We start from the raw sequence: 16868 nt of genomic DNA, 5'->3' as shown, positions 1-16868 counted from the left end.
AGCTCTCACCAGCCTGTGAGGCTTGTCTGCTCATCCACTGGGGCAGGTGGGGGCTGGGAGCTGAGGCTCGGGCTTCGGAGGTCAGATCCCAGGGAGAGGACTGGGGTTGGCGGAGTGAACACAGGCTGAAGGGGGCTAGTGCACCACAGCTAGCCAGGAAGGAGTCTGGGAAAAAGTCTGGACCTGCCTAAGAGGCAAGAGACCATTGTTTCGGGGTGTGGGAGGAGAGGGGATTCAGAGCGCCACCTAAACGAGCTCCAGAGATGGGCACGAGCCGCGGCTATATGAGCTGACACCAGAGATGGGCATGAGATGCTAAGGCTGCTGCTGCAGCCACCAAGAAGACTGTGTGCAAGCACAGGTCACTATCCACACCTCCCCTCCTGGGAGCCTGTGCAGCACGCCACTGCCAGGGTCCCGGCATCCAGGGGCACCTCAGGCTGGTGCAATGTCATTCCGGCCTCTGCCGCCGCAGGCTCGCCCCGCACTCCATAGCCCTCCCTCCCCCAGTCTGAGTGAGCCAGAGACCCCTAATCAGCTGCTACTTTAACTTCGTCCTGTCTGAGCGAACAACAGAAGCCCTCAGGTGACCTACACGCAGAGGCGGAGCCAAATCCAAAGCTGAACCCCAGGAGCTGTGCAAACAAAGAAGAGAAAGGGAAATCTCTCCCAGCAGCCTCAGGAGCAGCAGATTAAATGTCCACAATCAACTTGATGTACCCTGTATCTGTGCAATACCTGAATAGACAACGAATCATCCCAAAATTGAGGCGGGGGACTTTGGGAACAATGATATATATATTTTTTTCCCTTTTCTCTTTTTCTGAGTGTTCATGTGTACGGTTCTTTGTGTAATTTTGTCTGTATACCTTTGCTTTTACCATTTGTCCTAGGGTTCTATCTGTTCGGGGCATTTTTTTGGTTTGTTTTTTCAGTATAGCTCTCAGTGTTTGTTATCATTGGTTGATTTTTTTTTTTTTTTTTGGTTTGGTTGCTCTCTTCTTTCTTTCTTTCCTTTTATTTATTTTCTTTTTTAATTACTTTTTAATTTTTACTAATTATTTGTTATTGTTTATTTTAATTATTTTATTTCTTCCTTTCTTTCTTCCTTGCTTCCTTCCTTCCTTTCTTTCCTTCTTTTTTTCTCCCTTGTTTTCTGAGTTGTGTGGCTGACAGAGACTTGGTGCTCTGGCAGAGTATCAGGCCTGTGCCTCTGAGGTGGGAGAGCAGAGTTCAGGACATTAGTCCACCAGGAACCACCCAGCTCAATGTAATATCAAATGGCAAAAGCTCTCCCAGGGATCTTCATCTCAACACTAATACCTAGCTGCACTGAACGAACAGCAAGCTACAGTGCTGGACACCCAGTGCCAAACAACTAGCAAGACAGGAACACAACCCCACCCATTAGCAGAGAGGCTGCCTAAAATCATAATAAGGTCACAGACACCTCAAAACACACCACCAGATACAGTCTTGCCCACCAGAAAGATGAGATTCAGCCTCATCCACCAGAACACAGGCACTAGTCCCCTCCACCAGGAAGCCTACACAACCCACTGAACCAACCTTAGTCACTGGGTACAGACATCAAAAACAACGTGAACTATGAACCTACAGCCTGCGAAAAGGAGACCCCAAACACAGTAAGTTAAGCAAAATGAGAAGACAGATAAACACACAGCAGATGAAGGAGCAAGACAAAAACCCACCAGACCTAACAAATGAAGAGGAAATAGGCAGTCTACCTGAAAAAGAATTCAGAATAATGATAGTAAAGATATCCAAAATCTTGGAAATATAATGGAGAAAATATAAGAAATGTTTAACAAGGACCTAGAAGAACTAAACAGAAAACAAACAATGATGAACAACATAATAAATGAAATTTAAAATTCTCTAGAAGGAATCAGTAGCAGAATAACTGAGGTGCAAGAATGGATAAGTGACCTGGAAGATAAAAGGGTGGAATTAACTACTGCAGAGCAGAATAAGGAAAAAAAAATGAAAAGAATTGAGGACAGTCTCACAGAACTCTGGGACAACATTAAACACACCAACATTCTAATTATAGGGGAAGAAGAAGAAGAGAAGAAGAAAGGGACTGAGAAAATATTTGAAGAGATTATAGTTGAAAACTTCCCTAATATGAGAAAGGAAATAGTTAATCAAGTCCAGGAAGCAGAGAGAGTCCCATACAGGATAAATCCAAGGAGAAACACGCCAAGACACATATTACCACACTATCAAAAATTAAATACAAGGAAAAAATATTAAAAGCAGCAAGGGAAAAATAACAAATATCATACAAGGGAATACCCATAAGGTTAAGAGCTGATATTTCAGCAGAAACTCTGCAAAACAGAAGGGAGTGGCAGGACATATTTAAAGTGATGAAAGGGAAAACACTACAACCAAGATTAGCCTATCCAGCAAGGATGTCATTCATATTTGACAGAGAAATTAAAACCTTTACAGACAAGCAAAAGCTAAGAGAAGTAAGTATCACCAAACCAGCTTTACAACAAATGTTAAAGGAACTTCTCTATGCAGCAAACACAAGAGAAGGGAAAGACCTACAATAACAAACCCAAAACAAGTAAGAAAATGGTAATAGGAACATACATATTGATAATTATCTTAAATATAAATGGATTAAATGCTCCAACCAAAAGACACAGACTGGCTGAATTGATACAAAAACAAGACCCATATATATGCTGTCTACAAGAGACCCATTCTAGACCTAGGGACACATACAGACGGAAAGTGAGGGGATGGAAAAAGATATTCCATGCAAATGGAAATCAAAAGAAAGCTGGAGTAGCAATTCTCATATCAGACAAAATAGACTTTAAAATAAATACTATTACAAGAGACAAAGAGGGACACTACAAAATGATCGAGGGATCAATCAAAGAAGAAGATATAACAATTGTAAATATTTATGCACCCAACATAGGAGCACCTCAATACTTAAGGCACATGCTAACAGCCATAAAGGGGAAACTGACAGTAACACAATTATAATAGGGGACTTTAACACCCTACTTTCACCAATGGACAGATCATCCAAAATGCAAATAAATAAGGAAACACAAGCTTTAAATGATATATTAAACAACATGGACGTAATTGATACTTATAGGACATTCCATCCAAAAACAACAGAATAAACCTTCTTCTCTAGTGCTCATGGAACACTCTCCAGGATAGATCATATCTTGGGTCACAAATCAAGCCTTGGTAAATTTACGAAAATTGAAATCATATCAAGTATCCTTTATGACCACAATGCTATTAGAGTAGATATCAATAACAGGAAAATATCTGTAAAATATACAAACACATGGAGGTTAAACAATAAACTACTTAATAACCAAGAGATTACTGAAGTAATCAAAGAGGAAATCAAAAATACCTAGAAACAAGTGACAATGAAAACACGATGACCCAAAACCTATGGGATGTAGCAAAAGCAGTTCTAAGAGGGAAGTTTATAGCAATACAATCCTATGTCAAGGAACAAGAAACAACTCAAATAAACAACCTAACCTTACAGCTAAAGCAATTACACAAAAAAGAACAAAAAAACCGCAAAGTTAGCAGAAGGAAAGAAATCATAAAGATCAGATCAGAAATACATGAAAGAGAAACTGAGGAAACAACAGCAAAGATCCATAACATTAAAAACTGGTTCTTTGGGAAGATAAACAAAATTGATAAGCCATTAGCCAGACTCATCAAGAAAAAAAGGGAGAAGACTCAAATCAATAGAATTAGAAATGAAAAAGGAGCAGTAAGAACTGACTCTGCAAAAATACAAAGGACCATGAGAGACTACTACAAGCAACTTTATGCCCATAAAATGGACAACCTGGAAGAAATGGACAAATTCTTAGAAAAGCACAACCTTCTGAGACTGAACCAGGAAGAAGGAGAAAATATAAACAGACCAATAACAAGTACTTAAATTGAGACTGTGATTAAAAATCTTCCAACAAACAAAAGCCCAGGACCAGATGGCTTTGCATGCGAATTCTATGAAACATTTAGAGAAGAGCTAACACCTAGGCTTATCCTTCTCAAAACCTTCTAAAATATAGCAGAAGGAGGAACACTCCCAAACTCATTCTACGATGCCACCATCACCCTGATACCAAAACCAGACAAAGATGACATAATGAAAGAAAACCACAGGCCAATATTACTGATGAAAATACATACAAAAATCCTTAACAAAATGCTAGCAAACAGAATCCAACAGCACATTAAAAGGATCATACACCATGATCAAGTGGGGTTTATCCCAGGAATGCAAGGATTTTTCAATATATGCAAATCAATCAATGTGATACACCATACTAACAAACAGAAGGAGAAAAATCATATGATCACCTCAACAGAAGCAGAAAAAGCTTTCAAAAATATGCAACACCCATACGTGATAAAAAACCCTCCAGAAAGTAGGCAAAGAGGGAATTTACCTCAACATAATAAAGGCCATATATGACAAAACCACAGCCAACATCGTTCTCAATGCTGAAAAACTGAAACCATTTCCACTATGATCAAGAAGAAGACAAGGGTGCCAACTCTCACCCCTATTACTCAATGTAGTTTTGGAAGTTTTAGCCACAGCAATCAGAGAAGAAATAGAAATAAAAGGAATGCAAATTTTAAAAGAAGAAGTAAAGCTGTCACTCTTTGCAGATGACATGGTACTATACATAGAGAATCCTAAAGGTGCCACAAGAAAAGTACTAGAGCTAATCAATGACTTTGGTAAAGTAGCAGGATACAAAAGTGATGCACAGAAATTTCTTGCATTCCTATACACTAATGATGAAAAATCTGAAAGAGAAATTAAGGAAACACTCACATTTACCATTGCAACAAAAAGAATAAAATACCTAGGAATAAACCTACCTAAGGAGACAAAATACCTGTATTTAGAAAACTATTAGACATTGATGAAAGAAATTAAAGATGATACAAACAGATGAGGAGATATACTATGTTCTTGGATTGGAAGAATCAACATTGTGAAAATGACTATACTACCCAAAACAGTTTATAGATCCAATGCAATCCCTATCAAACTACCAATGGCATTTTTCACAGAAATAGAACAAAAAATCTTACAATTTGTATGGAAACACAAAAGACCCCAAATAGCCAAAGCAATCTTGAGAAAGGGAAAGGGAGCTGAAGGGATCAGTCTCCCTGACTTTAGACTATAGTACAAATCTACAGTAATCAAGACAGTATGGTACTGGAACAAAAACAGAAATATAGATCAGTGGAACAGGATAGAAAGTCCAGAGATAAACCCATGCACGTATGCTCACCTTATTTTTGATAAAGGAGGCAAGAATATACATGGAGAAAACACAGCTTCTTCAATAAGTGGTGCTGGGAAAACTGGACAGCTACAGGTAAAAGAATGAAATTAGAACACTCCCTAACACCATACACAAAAATAAACTCAAAATGGATTAAAGATCCAAATGTGAGGCCAGACACTATAAAATGCTTAGTGGAAAACATAGGCAGAACACTCTATGACACACATCACAGCCAGATCCTTTTTGACCCACCTCCCAGAGAAATGAAAATAAAACCAAAAATTAGAAAATGGGACCTAATGAAACTTAAAAGCTTTTGTGCAGCAAAGGAGACCATAAACAAGAGAAAAAGACAACCCTAAGAATGGAGGAAAATATTTGCAAATGAAGCAACTGACAAAGGATTAATCTCCAAAATTTACAAGCAGCTCATGCAGCTCAATACCAAAAAAACAAACAACCCAATCCAAAAATGGGCAGAAGACCTGAATAGGTATTTGTCCAAAGAAGATATACAGATTGCCAACAAACACATGAAAGAATGCTCAACATCATTAATCATTAGAGAAATGCAAATCAAAACTACAATGAGGTATCAAATCACAGCAGCCAGAATGGCCATCATCAAAAAAATCTATAAACAATAAATGCTGGAGAGGGTGTGGAGAAAAGGGAACCCTCTTGCACTGTTGGTGGGAGTGTAAATTGATACAGCCACTATGGAGAACAGTATGGAGGTTCCTCATAAAACTAAAAATAGAACTACCATATGACCCAGCAATCCCACTACTGGGCATATACCCTGAGAAAACCATAATTCAAAAAGAGTCATGTACCACAATGCTCATTACAATAGCCAGGACATGGAAGCAACCTAAATGTCCATTGACAGATGAATAGATAAAGAAGATGTGGCACATATATATAATGGAATATTAGCCATAAAAAATGAAATTGAGTTATTTGTAGTGAGGTGGATGGACTTAGAGTCTGTCATACAGTGTGAAGTAAGTCAGAAAGAGAAAAACAAATACTGTATGCTAACATATATATATATAGAGAGAATCTAAAAAAAAAAAAAGGTTATGAAGAACCTAGGGGCAGGAAAGGAATAAAGACACTGACATAGAGAATGGACTTGAGGACACAGGCAGGTGGAAGAGTAAGCTGGGACAAAGTGAGAGACTGGCATGGACATGTATACACTACCAAATGTTAAACAGATAGCTAGTGGGAAGCAGCTGTATAGCACAGGGAGATCAGCTCCGTGCTTCGTGACCACCTAGTGGGGTGGGATAAGGAGGGTGGCAGGGGGTCACAAGAGGGAAGACATATGGGGATATATGTATATGTATAAATGATTCACTTTGTTATAAAGCAGAAACTAACACAGCATTGTAAAGCAATTATACTCCAATAAATATGTTAAAAAAAAAAGTAAAAATAGAACTACCATGTGACCCAGCAATCCCACTACTGGGCATATACCTTGAGAAAACCATAATTCTAAAAGAGTCATGTACCACAATGTTCACTGCAGCACTATTTATAATCGCCAGGACATGGAAGCAACCTAAATGTCCATTGACAGATAAATGGATAAAGATGGGGTACCTATATACAATAGACATACCATTTATAAACCATTTATATATGATATAAAAACATCTTTTATCCATGTTGGTTCATGGTACATGCCAAAGCCATAATGTCGTCTTTGAATTGCAGAAGATTTGACACCATTTTGAATATTTTTATGAGTAGGTCCAGGCCCTAAGGTCCACGACACTATTTCACAATGTTACTTGGATATTATTATGTTTAACATAATGGAATGTATGTTATCATTAAGCCTAAAAATCTTCAGTTTTTCCTCAGTTACGTACTCCCCTCCCACATGCTTATCTCAAGAAATTGAATGTGGCATTAATGAGTAGAGTACCATAGCCTAAAGAACATTACATTGTCACAATAATTATTCTAAAATACATCCTTGTTCACAAAATCATTCAAGAGCTTGTTAATGTATTTATTATTTCTTTAGTCCTTGCATTAAAGATTATACTAGAGATATCTTTATATCTGCACCTGGCTATATTTTGAATGGGTATTGGATTTCAGTTACATCTGAAGTGAAAATATATATCACTTCCAATCTTTGCTCTTTGCTGCTATTTATCTGTGCTTGAGACCTGGAACTTTATTCTCTCTATCCTCCATTAACATCTTTAGTTTTTTTTTTATTTTTTATTTTAAAGAAGATGTTGGGGGTAGGAGTTTATTAATTTATTAATTCATTTTTGCTGTGTTGGGTCTTCGTTTCTGTGAGAGAACTTTCTCTAGTTGTGGCAAGTGGGGGCCACTCTTCATCGCGGTGCGCAGGACTCTCACTATTGCGGCCTCTCTTGTTGTGGAGCACAGGCTCCAGACGTGCAGGCTCAGTAGCTGTGGCTCACGGGCCTAGTTGCTCCGCGGCACGTGAGATCCTCCCAGACCAGGGCTCAAACCTGTGTCCCCTGCATTAGCAGGCAGATTCTCAACCACTGAGCCACCAGGGAAGCCCAACATCTTTAGTTTTTTAAGGTGTTCTTGCATTATAAAACATAAGGTTAAATTAATTATATCTCAATAAAAATGTTAATGCTTTGGTGCTATCAGAGATGAAACACTGAATCTAAAGATATAGAACACCTTAGACTAATCATATGTCAACTATTCGAACAAGAAACTGAGCAAAACCACAGCAAACCACGTCAAAAACAAAAAATCATTGTACACTGCTACACCATGCAGAATTACAAATATTACAAATCATCTATTTTATCACCATTTGTTGCAAATGTTCACAACTTTATGATTGTTTGTTAAAACTTCCATTTCTTTAAAATTGTGGGCAGTTTATATTCTACCTCACTTCACAAATGACTTGTGACAACTAATATCTCTCTTCACCAATCTCTCTAGCCACACATATTCATCTTTATATTCTAAGACAAGTTGCTATAATATTCTAGCTATTTTTCCTTGGGGCAACTTTGCTTTTGAGCATTCCTCTTAGTCTCTGCACAAAAATAGTGATGGAAATGGTGGTACTGTACAGTTGCAAAATGACAATTCCATAGTTTTGCGTCATCAATACTTATAGCATGATTTTATCCACTGCCATGTAAAAAAATGACATTAGATGAATTTTTGCATCATATTATCCTATTACAACATAGGTTGGCTATAACTATGGCATTGCACAATAAGTGGCACATAGCAATATTTGCTAAAGGCTGTTACTTGAGGGTTAAAATTTTATGGGGTAAAAGTGGGGCTATAGGAAAAGAAATGAAGAGTTTTCATAGACAAGAATTACAAAGCCTTCCAGGAATAATGTTAAACGTTTTCCCACGCTGTCAAATGTCAACATTTTGACAGCATAGGAAAAAGCATTAAACATTTTCCACCCCGTCAAAGTTCTGACATTTTTCAAAAGACACATTCACTAGACATACTAGTTTTGCCTATGGAAAGATACGGTGCATATTATATACTAAGGGAAGATTTAGTCAGAAAGAATGAAAATAGAAACAGATGACCTCAGGTGTCATCACAGAGTGGTATAGAGTACAAGTAGTCCATAGAAGGTGACAATTTAGAGATTATGTCACTTTTTTATGTGAGTATCTTAAGGGAGAGATATATTATATGATTAACTCTTAATCATCTGTGGTAATGAGAAAAAGTGAAAGCAGGAAAAATGACCACAAAAATTAAATCCTAATCTTTCACTTTTATAGAGTTTTAATTGCATCAATTACTACATCAAGAATGACAAAAAAGGAAAACGTTAATTTTGAAAGATTTAAAAAATTTTCCTGTTTCCTCTTCTAATAAATTATAAATTATGATAGAAAGAGAATGGATACTAATAACTAGCCCTTAAATCATCAAAAGTTGTATCTGTTTTGTTTCTTCGTTTGGAGCAAATGAACCCTTAATACCAAAATAATATTTTTAAGCCATGGTAATATCCAATCATTCTTTATTATTAAATATTGTTAAATATCCATAGCTTTCTGGGAAAGTAATATTAGAAAACTTCTAACACTTTTCAAAAGTTTCTCATTTTTTGTGAGTTTTTATGCCCAGACGAATCATTTGAAAGTAAACAGTTTTCTAATGCAGAGATATTAACAGTGCCTAAAACTAATTTAAGATCTCCATAAGGAGACTAAATTAAATGTGCCATTTTAGGCTCCAAATGACTCATCACAATGGTCTGTTAATGGCAAATATGTTTTATTCAACCTCTTTATTACAGAACAAGATGTAAGAATATAAATATTAAAGTAAATATATCTTAATTTTAAATAAACATCTAAGTGATGCATTTCTCTTGTATACAGTCTGACTCATGTGCTCCTATATCATTTTAATCCAGTATGGCATGTTTTATCATAAATTATTATTTCTGTTCTGCATATAAAATATTCCTTGATATATTTATTTTTACATTCACCAAGGGAAGCATATTTCATATCCATAGTTTTTGGATTACAATTGTAAGAGTTAAGTAAATTATTCAAACTGAAATGACTACTTAGATTTGTAGAGGAAATTGAAAATAAGGATTAAGAAGTGAAATTTCATTTAGAAGAGGTGTTTAAAAAACTTTGGTCATAAAGAAACAAAAGATAATACTTTAACTCATATTTTTCTTTGTAGAAAGGAAAAAGAAAAAAAATCTATTCAGATTTGTGCATTTTAAGATAGATTTTGTAAATGGAATACTTTAAATGAAGGATAACCCTATGAGGAGAGAATGGATTATTTGAAAAGCAGGAAGAAAATACACTGTAAAGATACTTAAGCAATCCCAAGGGACAGTGAATTTAGATTAATTATAGGGGAAAACTTTCTAATGAACTCCTGAGAAAAAGTCTAGAAAACCCTTCTTTAGGAGACCTTAAAACAGAATGCTGATTTAATTTGCATGGTTGAGATAACTCACAGGTTAGAGATTTGAATAAAAGATGCTTCATTTGATCTATAGAGTTATCTGGTTTGTACACAGGTGTAATAAGAAACACAGAGTTCAGATACATCCTGGTAGGCATTTTTATTCTGATCTCAACACATAGTAATACTGATCCAAATGGTGCTTCTGCCATGTAACCTCCAAGACTATATCTGTGTATTCTAACTCCCTGTGCAGATATGTGCTAATGTGCTGAACGTGACTTTCTATTGCCTCTAAAAACATGTAACAGAGTATCCTGAAATTCCTTCAAACTGAAATCTATTTACATATGGCCTAAACATGGTGTGTGTGAGTATATATACATACATACATGCACATATATACACATACATATACATCCATATGTGTGTATATACATTATGAACATATGAAATCTGTATCAGGAAGGAAAGATTCACCAAAGCTGAAAACAAAGCATACAGTCTTTGAAGGATAAAACCCTCTCCCGTTATACACGGAGGTATGGATATATAGATTTCCTTATGTTATGAATGATATCATCATCAATAACAACAGAAGATGTCGCATCCCTTTCATGGTTTTTAAAAGAAAAGAGAATTAGTAGGAGGATTTTTAGATGGAGAAGGGTAATCGTAAAAACAGTTTAGACTCATACTGCATGAGTTTTACTTTATCCTTATTTTCTCTAAAAGTGATTATTATCATGCTTAGTCAAAAGAAATACATTGTCCATTAAAATCATGTCTTGCTTAGGGTAATAAAATTTAGAAGTTTCCCAGAGGTCAATTGGCATGGTAGGCTAAATTTCTTATAATGTGATGGCTTTTGACCTTGTAATTCTATCTTTAGAAATTCATCCTAATGAAATTTTCTGAGGTCCATGCAAGTAATAAACTGTAATTATGTTCATCATATTATTCATTGCAGCAAAATTAATTAGAAAAATATAAATGTCCAACAATACATGTATATATGTCTTATGCATAAAACAATACTTTGCAACCTTGAATATTACGTTCTAATTCACAAAACACTTCTTTTTTTAACATCTTTACTGGAGTATAATTGCTTTACAATGTTGTGTTAGTTTCTGCTGTATAACAAAGTGAATCAGGTATATGTATACATATATCCCCATATCCCCTCCCTTTTGGGTCTCCCTCCAAGCCTCCCATCCCACCCCTCTAGGTGGTCATAAAGCACGTAACTGATCTCCCTGTGCTATGCAGCTGCTTCCCACTAGCAATCTATTTTACATTTGGTAGTGTGGTTATGACAATGCTACTCTCTCACTTCATCCCAGCTTACCCTTCCCCCTCCCCGTATCGTCATGTCAATTTTCTATGCCTGCATCTTCATTCCTGTCCTGCCCCTAGGTTCATCAGAACCCTTTATTTATTTATTTATTTATTTTAGATTACATATATATGTATTAACATACGGTATTTGCATTTCTCTTTCTGACGTACTTAGTACGACAAACTCTAGGTCCATCTACCTCACTACAAATAACTCAGTTTCGTTTTTTTATTGCTGAGTAATATTCCATTATATATATATGTGCCACATATTCTTTATCCATTTATCTGTCAATGGACATTTAGGTTGCTTCCATGTCCTGGCTACTGTAAAGAGTGCTGCAATGAACACTGTGGTACAAGTCTCTTGTTGAAATATGGTTTTCTCAGGGTATATGCCCAGTAGTGGGATTGCTGGATCATATGGTAGTTCTATTTTTAGTTTTATAAGGAACCTCCATACTGTTCTCCATAGTGGCTGTATCAACTTACATTCCCACCAACAGCACAAGAGGGTTCCTTTTTCTCCACACACCCTGCAGCATTTATTGCTTATAGATATTTTGATGATGGCCATTCTGACTGCTGTGAGTTGATACCTCATTGTAGCTTTGATTTTCATTTCTCTAATGATTAGTGATATTGAGCATTCTTTCATGTGTTTGTTGGCAACCTGTATATCTTCTTTGGAGAAATGTCTATTTAGGTCTTCTGCCCATTTTTGGATTGGGTTGTTTGTTTTTTTGGTATTGAGCTGCATGAGCTGCTTGTAAATTTTGGAGATTAATCCTTTGCCACTTGCTTCATTTGCAAATATTTTCTTCCATTCTGAGGGTTGTCTTTTTCTCTTGTTTATGGTCTCCTTTGCTGTGCAAAAGCTTTTAAATTTCATTAGGTCCCATTTTTTTTTTGTTTGTTTTTATTTCCATTTCTCTAGGAGGTCGGTCAAAAATGATCTTGCTGTGATGTATGTCATAGAGTGTTCTGCTGATGTTTTCTTTTAAGAGTTTTATAGTGTTTGGCCTTACACTGAGGTCTTTAATCCATTCTGAGTTTATTTTTGTGTATGGTGTTAGGGAGTCTTCTAATTTCATTCTTTTACCTGTAGCTGTCCAGTTTCCCAGCATCATTTATTGAAGAAGCTGTCTTTTCTCCATCATATATTCTTGCCTCCTTTATCAAAGATAAGGTGACCATATGTGCATGGGTTTATCTCTGGGCTTTCTATCCTGTTCCATTGATCTATATTTCTGTTTTTGTGCCAATACTATACTGTCTTGATTACTGTAGCTTTGTAGTATAGTCTGAAGTCAGGGAGTCTGATTCCTCCAGCTCCCTTTTTCTTTCTCCAGATTGCTTTGGTTATTTGGGATCTTTTGTGTTTCCATACAAATTGTAAGATTTTTTTTGTCCTATTTCTGTGAAAAATGTTGTTGGTAGTTTGATAGGGATTGCAATGAATCTGTAGATTGCTTTGGGTAGTAGAGTCATTTTCACAATATTGATTCTTCCAATCCAAGAACATGATATATCTCTCCATCTGTTTGTATCATCTTTAATTTCCTTCATCAGTGTCATAGTTTTCTGGATAATGTCTTTTGTCTCCTTAGGTAGGTTTATTCCTAGGTATTTTACTCTTTTTGTTGCAGTGGTAAATGGGAGTGTTTCCTTAATTTCTCTTTCAGATTTTTCATCATTGGTGTATAGGAATGCAAGAGATTTCTGTGCATTACTTTCGCATCCTGCTACTTTACCAGAATCATTGACTAGCTCTAGTAGTTTTCAAGAGGCATCTTTAGGATTCTCTATGTATAGTATCATGTCATCTGCAAACAGTGACAGTTTTACTTCTTCTTTTCCTACTTGGATTCTTTTTATTTCTTGTTCTTCTCTGATTGCCATGGCTAAAACTTCCAAAACTGTGTTGAATAATAGTGGTGAGAGTGGGCAACCTCGTCTTGTTCCTGATCTTAGAGGAAATGGTTTCAATTTTTCACCAATGAGAATGATGTTGGCTGTGGGTTTGCCATATATGGCCTTTATTATGTTGAGATAGGGTCCTTATATGCCTACTTTCTGGAGAGTTTTTATCATAAATCGGTGTTGAATTTTGTCTAAAGCTTTTTCTGCATCTATTGAGATGATCATATGGTTTTTCTCCTTCAATTTGTCAATATGGTGTATCACATTGATTGATTTGTGTATATTGAAGAATCCTTGCATTCCTAGGATAACCCCAGTTAATCATAGTGTATGATCCTTTTAATGTGCTGTTGGATTCTGTTTGCTAGTATTTTGTTGAGGATTTTTGCATCTATGTTCATCAGTGATATTGGTCTGTAGTTTTCTTTCTTTCTGACATCTTTGTCTGCTCTCTGTATCAAGATTCTGGTGGCCTCATATAATGAGTTTGAGAGTGTTCCTCCCTCTGTTATACTTTGCAAGAGTTTGAGAAAGATAGGTGTTAGCTCTTCCCTAAATGTTTGATAGAATTCGCCTGTGAAGCCATCTGGTCCTGGGCTTTTGTTTGTTGGAAGATTTTTAATCACAGTTTCAATTTCAGTGCTTGTGACTGGTCTGTTCATATTTTCTATTTCTTCTTGGTTCAGTTTTGGAAGGTTGTGCTTTTCTAAGAATTTGTCCATTTCTTCCAGGTTGTCCATTTTATTGGCATATAGTTGCTTGTAGTAATCTCTCATGATCCTTTGTATTTTTGCAGTGTTAGTTGTTACTTCTCCTTTTTCATTTTTCATTTTATTGATTTTAGTCATCTCCCTTTTTTCCTTGATTACTCTGGCTAATAGTTTATCAATTTTGTTTATCTTCTGAAGGAACCAGCTTTTATTTTTATTGATCTTTGCTATTGTTTTCTTCATTTCTTTTACATTAATTTTTGATCTGATCTTTCTGATGTCTTTCTTTCTGCTAACTTGGGCTTTTTTTGTTGTTGTTCTTCTTCTTTCTGTAATTGCTTTAGGTGTAAGGTTCGGTTGTTAACTTGAGATATTTCTTGTTTCTTGAGGTAGGATTGTATTGCTATCAACTTCCCTCTTAGAACTGCTTTTGCTGCATCCATAGGTTTTGGTCCTAGTGCTTTTATTGTCATTTGTTTCTAGGTATTTTTTGATTTCCTCTTTGATTTCTTCAGTGACCTTTTGGTTATTTAGTAGTGTATTGTTTAGCCTCCATGTGTTTGTATTTTTTACAGTTTTTTTTCCTGTAATTGATATCTAGTTTCATAGTGTTTTGGTCAGAAAAGATACTTGTTACAATATCAATTTTCTTAAATTCACCATGGCTTGATTTGTGACCCAAGATATGATCTATCCTGGAGAATGTTCCATGAGTACTTGAGAAGAAAGTGTATTCTGCTGTTTTTGGATGGAATGTCTTATAAATATCAACTGAGTCCACCTTTTTTAATGTGTCATTTAAAACTTATGTGTCCTTATTTATTTTCATTTTGGATGATCTGTCCATTGGTGAAAGTGGGGTGTTAAAGTCCCCTGCTATTATTGTGTTACTATCAATTTCCCCTTTAAGGGCTGTTAGCATTTGCCTTATATATTAAGGTGCTCCTATGTTGGGTGCATAAATATTTACAATTTTTATATCTTCTTCTTGGATTGATCTCTTGATCATTATGTAGTGTCCTTTTTTGTCTCTTGAAATAGTCTTTATTTTAAAGTCTATTTTGTCTGATATGAGAACTGCTACTCCAGCTTTCTTTTGATTTCCATTTTGCATGGAGTATCTTTTCCCATCCCCTCACTTTCAGTCTGTATGTGTCCCTTCGTCTGAAGTGGGTCTCTTGTAGACAGCATATATATGGGTCTTGTTTTGGTATCCATTCAGCCAGAGTGTCTCTTTTGGTTGGGGCATTTAATCCATTTACATTTAAGGTAGTTATCGATATGTATGTTCCTATTACCATTTTCTTACTTGTTTTGGGTTTGTTATTGTAGGTCTTTTCCTTCTCTTGTGTTTCCAGCCTAGAGAAGTTCCTTTAGCATTTGTGGTAAATCTGGTTTGGTGATGTTCAATTCTCTTAACTTTTGCTTGTCTTTAAAGATTTTAATTTCTCCATTGAATCTGAATGAGATCCTTGCTGGGTAGAGTAATCTTGGTTGTAGGTTTTTCCCTTTTATCACTTTAAATATGTCCTGCCACTCCCTTCTGGCTTGCAGAGTTTCTGCTGAAAGATCAGCTCTTACCCTTTTGGGTATTCCCTTGTATGTTATTTGTTGCTTTTCCTTTGCTGCTTTTAATATTTTTTTCTTTGTATTTAATTTTTGATAGTTTGATTAATATGTGTCTTAACATGTTTCTCCCTGCATTTATCTTATATGGGACTCTCTGCACTTCCTGGACTTACTATTTCCTCTCCCATGTGAGGGAAATTTTCAACTATAATCTCTTCAAATATTTTCTCAGACCCTTTCTTTTTCTCTTCTTCTTCTGGGACCCCTATAATTCGAATGTTGGTGTGTTTAATATTGTCACAGAGGTCTCTGAGACTGTCCTCAATTCTTTTCATTCTTTTTTCTTTATTCTGCTTTGCAATATTTATTTCCACTATTTTATCTTCCAGGTCACTTATCTGTTCTGCCTCAGTTATTCTGCTACTGATTCCTTCCAGAGAATTATTTTTTGTTTTTGCGGTACGCGGGCCTCTCACTGTTGTGGTGTCTCCCATTGTGGAGCACAGGCTCCGGACGCACAGGCTCAGCGGACATGGCTCATGGGCCCAGCTGCTCCACGGTATGTGGGATCTTCCTGGACCGGGGCATGAACCCATGTCCCCTGCATTGGCAGGCGGACTCTCAACCACTGCACCACCAGGGAAGCCCCCAGAGAATTATTAATTTCATTTATTGTGTTGTTCCTCATTGTTGGTTTGCTCTTTAGTTCTTCTAGGTCCTTCTTGTATTTTCTCCATTCTATTTCCAAGATTTTGGATCATCTTTACTATCATTACTCTGAATTCTTTTTCAGGTAGACTGCCTATGTCCTCTTCATTTGTTTGCTCTGGTGGGTTCTTACCTTGCTCCTTCATCTGCTGCATATTTCTCTGTCTTCTCATTTTGTTTAACTTACTGTGTTTGGGGTCTCCTTTTTGCAGGTTGCAGGTTCATAGTTTCCATTATTTTTGATGTCTGCTCCCAGTGGGTGAGGTTGGTTCAGTGGCTTGTGTATGCTTCCTGGTTGAGGTGACTGGTGCCTGTGTTCTGG

This window comes from Orcinus orca, chromosome 2 (assembly GCF_937001465.1).
Source record: "Orcinus orca chromosome 2, mOrcOrc1.1, whole genome shotgun sequence".
Taxonomy (NCBI): Eukaryota; Metazoa; Chordata; class Mammalia; order Artiodactyla; family Delphinidae; genus Orcinus; species Orcinus orca.
The sequence above is the reverse complement of the archived record's forward strand: the minus strand, read 5'-3'. Positions refer to the sequence as shown.